At 40.2% G+C, this 6,395-nt stretch overlaps 1 pseudogene; it reads right to left on the bottom strand.

The window, feature by feature from the left end:
* Positions 1-925: 925 nt before the first annotated feature.
* Positions 926-6,395, bottom strand: part of LOC139590693 (cytosolic phospholipase A2 epsilon-like) — a 36,803-nt pseudogene continuing 31,333 nt past the window's right edge.

Raw genomic sequence — 6,395 nt, 5'->3', positions numbered from 1 at the left:
GATATGTTAGTCTCACAACCAAAGCATCAGAAAGTTGAAAGTTGATGCTCTGTTAACTTCATTTGCTATACTCTACAGCAAGTTTAAAAAAATCACATTTGCATGAGTGATATTAGGTACACAATTTCAGTTCTGCTTTGTCTGTGTTTCTTGTGTTTTCGATGTAATAGTCTCAATCAATCTTAAAGAACGTTTGATATTATCAATAGCATTTAAATCCAGCTTGCTAAAACAAATTAACATGAGTTGGTTCTTGTATAGATGGGTTTTAGTTGTAATCCTAAACTCAAGGGGTTCCAGAATCTTGCATTAGCTTACATCTAGGTCTGGAGCAGGTACACGTTCTTCTTCAATAATTCTTCAGCAGCTATGAAATGTCCGCATGTTTTCTTTGTCTTGCTATTAGAGGAAGAAGCGCCTAAAATAAGGGGCTGAAACATGTATTTGATAGGAAAGCTATTTATTTGCTGTAACTTCTACTCAGAAGTAGTGATTTATTGTATAAATTCAATATTTATTTACATTCACATAAAGATTTCTTAGTTCACAAATGGCTTCCTTGATTTTTTTTAGAGACAATGGATTTTGTTCTCTGCTGCATTTCTGGACCGGCAATCCTGTTTCTATAGCACAGGTAGAACACAAACAGTCAGTGTAAACTTCCTTACACTTCCTCGTCCACAGTATGGCAGGTCACTTCTGCAAGTACAGTGGAGCAGAGCCTCACCTAGCCATGCTCCTGAGGTTGTCAATGAGGGAAGCACACGAGTTCATTAAGGAAGAGCTGGTTTTTTGAGTTTATTCCCTCCACTGACAGACAGGCTTAACATTTTTGATGACAAATGAAGTGCTATTCTTAGCATTCTTTGGCTTGTCTTCACTTCCTAATAAAATTCCTTTTCTTCTTCATCAATAGGACAATCCTTTATTTCATATTCCCTGGTGCTGGGCAGCCAGCCAAGTGCTGGGTTCCCTCTCTGGCAGGCACAGGCATGCCATGGCCATCGGGTTGTTTGTGCAGCGCTTGCTCTTTCTTGTGCTGCTTTTTCCGCTCCACAGCTGTACGCAAGGCCTGAAGAATCAAATCTTTGTTGTTCTGGACGTTGTAGTAACTTAGATTCACCAGTTTGTCAAAATTTTCCTCTGAATAGCTCAGATTGTTTATGTAATATGGGCCACAGGCATTGGTAACATCAACCTCGCCCTCTGCCATCTCTGAGGGACTACGCTTCACACCTAACAGACAAGCAATGGCTTGGTTAATTTGCAAAAAACAATTCGGGTCTGGGTGTTTCCCAGACATGCATAATTAGTGGATCAAAAACCTAAACTAAATCAGTTTTTTGCTCGACTCTGAACTGATGGGACACGGCATATGAACAGGCTGAGCTTCTATCTATCTGCTAATACATAGAATAAATGGGTTATTGGAAGGGAAGAGGTCAATTAATTTTGTTGGATTCCATTATGTGCCTTTAACTGCTAAAGGACAGCTGAAGATCCCACCCCTGGGGCAGAGACCTGAGGAGGTGGAGATCCACTGCTGTGTGGTATCCTGTAATCCCACGTCAGGGTTTCACCCCAGCCAGCAGCTAAGCAGCACAGCTGCTTGCTCAGTACACAGGTGGGGAGAGAACCGGAGGAGCAAAGGGAGAAAATGTGGGTGGAGATAAAGGCAGTTTAATGGGACAGAATAGGAAGAGCAACATAATTCTCATTCCAGATCCCAAACAAGAACTATTCCAGCTGCTAGGAAGAAAATTAACTCTTTCCCAGATCAAACCAGGTTCACATATGTTTTTATGCTTCCTCATCATTTGCACAGACCCTTTGGTTTTCTGACAGCTGGCATGAGGGAAAGAGAGCATTAGCAACTCAGAAATGGTAGGTAATACTGTCAGAGAGATTATCAGAAAAACATGAGAATTTTTCTGTCAGCCTCCAGTGAGACCATTACACGGCCAAGAGGGCATTACTGTAGGAGACAAGCACCCTCCACAGTCACAGATACCTGCACCCTCTGAGCCATGGCAGGGGAGTAGGCACTGGGAAAAGTCAGCATCTCCCTGACAGTACATCATGCATTTGGGGAATCTTTTCTACCAACATGGATCTAACAATATCAGTCAAAGGGTTCTGATTTTCCTTGAGGGGTCTCTCAGTGTCCAATAGATGTACTCCTCTCAGCTTTGCAGACAGAGTTACAGTGAACTGGTGCCACTCAACTGAAGCAGTCTGTGTCCCACAGAGAATTCCCTTTCTACTTGATTATGGAATAGCTTAAGAGTGCAGAAGTTAAGCAGTTTGAGTATGCCAGTTTTACTTGTTTACTGCCCAGACTCTAAATTCCCCTTCTGAACAAGCTGATGGATGAACTGCCTATGGAAAAACTGCCTGTTCATGTGATTATACTAAAACTTCACATGCTGTACAATTTAGATCTGGGCCAGGGCATGGTACTGAAGCCCTATAAATTAAGCTGATCTCTGTGCCTGTCACTAACAAAAGGCAGACATCCTTTTCCAGCCTCACAGGACCTTCTGCAGCATCCATCCTGCTGCTATGGAGGTCAGGTCTCAGCTGCAAGGTATCAGTCCTCCCAAAAAATCTGCCTGCACAGAGCCCTTTCATGCCAGCTCAGCTGACCCTTTGCTTGAAGGGGCATGACGAGGACCCCTCTTTCTCTTTCTGTTTAGTCTCATCTTGCAGCTACCAGCTGAACTGGTTGGACAACACAAGTTTGCCTCAAGTGTATGCAATAGGCAGATACTGTGCAGGTCTTCAAATGAATTTTCTTCACACGTAGCAACATCCCTTTTTAGAGTCGCTGATAATTTGTGTTGACATTTAACATCTGCACATCATCAGATGTACACCTGATAGTAGATAACTGACTGAGGCTAGGCATCCCTCATTTCTGGAAATTAGTGGGGGGAAGAAGGCCAGCAAACTCCCTCACAGAGCAATACACAAGAGCAGTTCAGTATAGAAGAGCAGAACAGAAGCTAAATCTCAGTTCTCCTTCTAATTCTTTCTTCTTTTTTCCTTTTTTTTTAATTTTCTCTACAAAAGGCAACTGCAGAAAGCAACTTTTGGGCTATCTCATCAGTGGTGAGAGCTGGAGTAGAATGGTTTGTATACAGGCATAAATACCCTTAGTCTATTTGAATCCTGTTCAAAACCCCAGTTGTACACCTCAAATGTGCAATGAAGTCAATCAACAAAACAAAAGTACCGTATTATCTTTTACAATTTACTTAATATAAAAGGATAAGGATTGATACAATTGGGACAATAGTTTCTGCATTTGTTTTGGTTTTAAATTGAATGTACCATGTACTAACACAGAACTTATGGCTTTCAAGTATACTGTGGGGCTTTGAAGTGAACTCACAATCTGAGTTAGGAATTTTAGCATCTGGAGAAGGAGTAACTGAGGCTTTGGTAGCAGGAGAATATTAGGGCATGTGGGATATGGTACCAGGACTTAGAATTCATCTGTTTAGAAGTGTCTGGCAATATTGCTATTGACACTCTTTAAATTTCAAAGGCAACAGACACTGTTGGAATGGCTCAGTGTTGTACTTTCATCACTTCACTGTGCTTCACTGTTACATTTTCATCACTTTGCTAGTTCATACTTTTGTTTTCAAGGTTATCTGCCTAACTATAAGCCAGGAAACTATTTTAAACAATGAAATCCATAGACTCCTTGGAGCATTCTCTAACAGGAGAGGATGACAAGTATGAGAGGAAATTACCCCTGCTAATTTCTGCTACAGCAGATAAACAAAACATTGTTTTCCTCAATTAACTGCAATCTGCTTATGAAAAGCCAAAAAAATCTGAAGAGGAAAATATGTGCCAAAGGCTAATCCCACATGATCCTCTACTGTCCAGGAAAAATCACATATTTTAAATTTCTTGATATGGTTCATATCTAAGCAAAGAGAGTTCAAGTTTGTAATTACAATGTGATCTGAAAACCAGATATTATCCAGTAAAAAAGAGGAAGAAAGTGGCCACTGGCTGTTAATGTGATGGGTAACTGTTAACTTACCAGGTGCTTTGTATTCCCTGAAGGTGTCATTTACTAGAGGGAAAAATATCACAATAGGTGTTTCTGGGCTATCTTTATCACCAACAATGTAGCATTCCTTCAGATGTGGAGTTTCCTGATCATCTGGCACCTTTGTAGGGAAAGGAATTCCCTGTTTCTCGAAGTATTTAGAGGCATCTTTGAGGGGCTTGTTGCCACAATAGGAAAACAAAACAAAAGAAAACATCAGGACATATGGGAAGAACTTTGAATTTGACCAAAATCTAATTTCACTGGGAATATTTGTGGGGTAAGGGACAGGTTCTGACAGATTATGGTACATATCCAATTTAGGTCTAGGTTGAGGTTGTTTATGGAGCCAAGCCTTGGAAGGCCAGAGTTAAGTGAGATGGATCTGACTCCACATGTCTCTGAAAATCTACACTGGCTATGTTTCACATTTGGCTATGAAAAAGTTGCCTTTAGACAACTTTTTATTCCTAAGGAATTTAACATTCCTAAATGCAAACTGTTGTTGCATTTATTTGCATACCTAGTCTTCTACATCAAACCTATTGTTGCAGTTATATTGTCCTGAAGGTACATTTTCCCTTGCACAGGAATATGTATGATTGCATTGAGAAATATTAGTCAATGTTTAAAGGCAATTAGCTTCATTCATTCTACTTCTGACTGCCTTCAGATCAGCTAAGACCACTTACATGTAAAAAGGGGCAGGTATAGTTTACTAAATGATTACTTCCTGATAACATTTGTACTGTTCCATAAAGATATGTGACCCTCAGTTAACAGCAAACTGTTAACTTATCAACACTTCCCAGATATTGGGGAAAAACAAAAGTTTCTATGAGTAGAGGACGAGCCATTCTGGGAATTCAGCGATGAAACCAAGAAGTCAATGAAGAAGAATGTGCAAGACTCACCCCTGTCTGTGAACCTGAGCTGTAGTTGAAATGCAGAATGACATCCACTTTCCTTTCTGGCCTCATAAGGGGTGGGTAACTGGTAGCAAAGGCAAATGCAGTATCAATCAGGATGAGGTAGTCTGTTGCTGTTGTCAGGTGGTTGGGCTGGGAGTCCAGCTCACAGTCTAGGAAAGAAGCAAGTTTTTTCAGAGAAAGTGCCCAATGCAAGGGAAGTGCTGAGGAAAGCCTACTGTTAACAAAAAGGGACTTCAACTTTTCTTGGGTCCTAGACCTACCTATCTAGCTGATGGCTGCAGTTCAGTAATTTCTCAGTTCCTCATCTGGCTTCCTCTTTTCACTCTTTACTCTGCAATTTCTTTGGTTTTCCTCTGACTAAAAGGGATTAACTTGGGGCTCAGAAGAGTAGACAATTCATCTTGTGTGTGACTCTGATCAGGTTGGTGTGGTTTTTTTTGTTTTCTTTTTTTTTTTTTTTGGTCTTTTCTGTTAATATGAAACAAATTAAAATGGCACCTCTTTCTCTCTCAACACAGTAAAAGGACTAAATGTGTTGGGTGCCTTGCTCACTATGAGAACCAGCACACAGCTGGAATTTTACATGGAATAACTGGTGCCAGACTGGACAAAAAAATTCCCTACCTGGATGACAGGGAATACTATTACAAAGGTTACATCTTACTTAGAAGTAAAAATATAATGGGAAAAAAGCTCCCTGCCACATCCCTTGAGCATGGGTGACTAATTGGGATTCTTCTCACCTATCAGTTGTGGGACTTTATGAATTTTTTTGAAGAACTTAGTTTGAAGCCTCTCCTGATGACTAATGTTACCTTTCAGTGACAAACAGTGTCAAATACTGTCAGAACAAAACAAAAAAGCAGTTAGCTTGATAACTTTTAAAGGATTGTTTCTTTTTCACAGGGATGGTTTAAACTGTAACTCAAAGCAGGGTGTTGTTACCATACCTTTCCACTTGGAAAACTCGCTCTCTAGGTAGTTGTTGTTTATCTGGAGGCCTTTCAGGAAGTTATGGATTTCTGAGGCTGCTGGACGTAACATTGCAACATCTCGGAATATTTCTGAAAAGCTGTCAGGAGGACAAACCACTCGAGTATCAAGCTCATTTGGTCTTGTAGGGAATAGGGCTTCATCATCTGCAGAAGAAAGAATAACAGCTTATATATGTGAAGTCAATCTGTGCAGTCATCTCTTAGTTTAGTATGTTTGGAAAATTTGGACTTCTTTCTCTTTTTGCTTTCAGGATTTTCACAAATCTCATGGGTTTTTTAGCTCAGCTTTGAAAAATCCCTTTCTTCTTCTCACTTCACAGTGATAAAAGGTTTTTTTGCACTTCAAGACTCCACCTACTACAAATTTCTTTGCTCTGCTATGGTTTTATCTATTAAATT

Source organism: Agelaius tricolor, unplaced genomic scaffold (genome assembly GCF_023055355.1).
Source record: "Agelaius tricolor isolate 1412-34295 unplaced genomic scaffold, bAgeTri1.0.p SCAF_5, whole genome shotgun sequence".
In the NCBI taxonomy this organism is placed as follows: Eukaryota; Metazoa; Chordata; class Aves; order Passeriformes; family Icteridae; genus Agelaius; species Agelaius tricolor.
The sequence above is the reverse complement of the archived record's forward strand: the minus strand, read 5'-3'. Positions and strand labels throughout refer to the sequence as shown.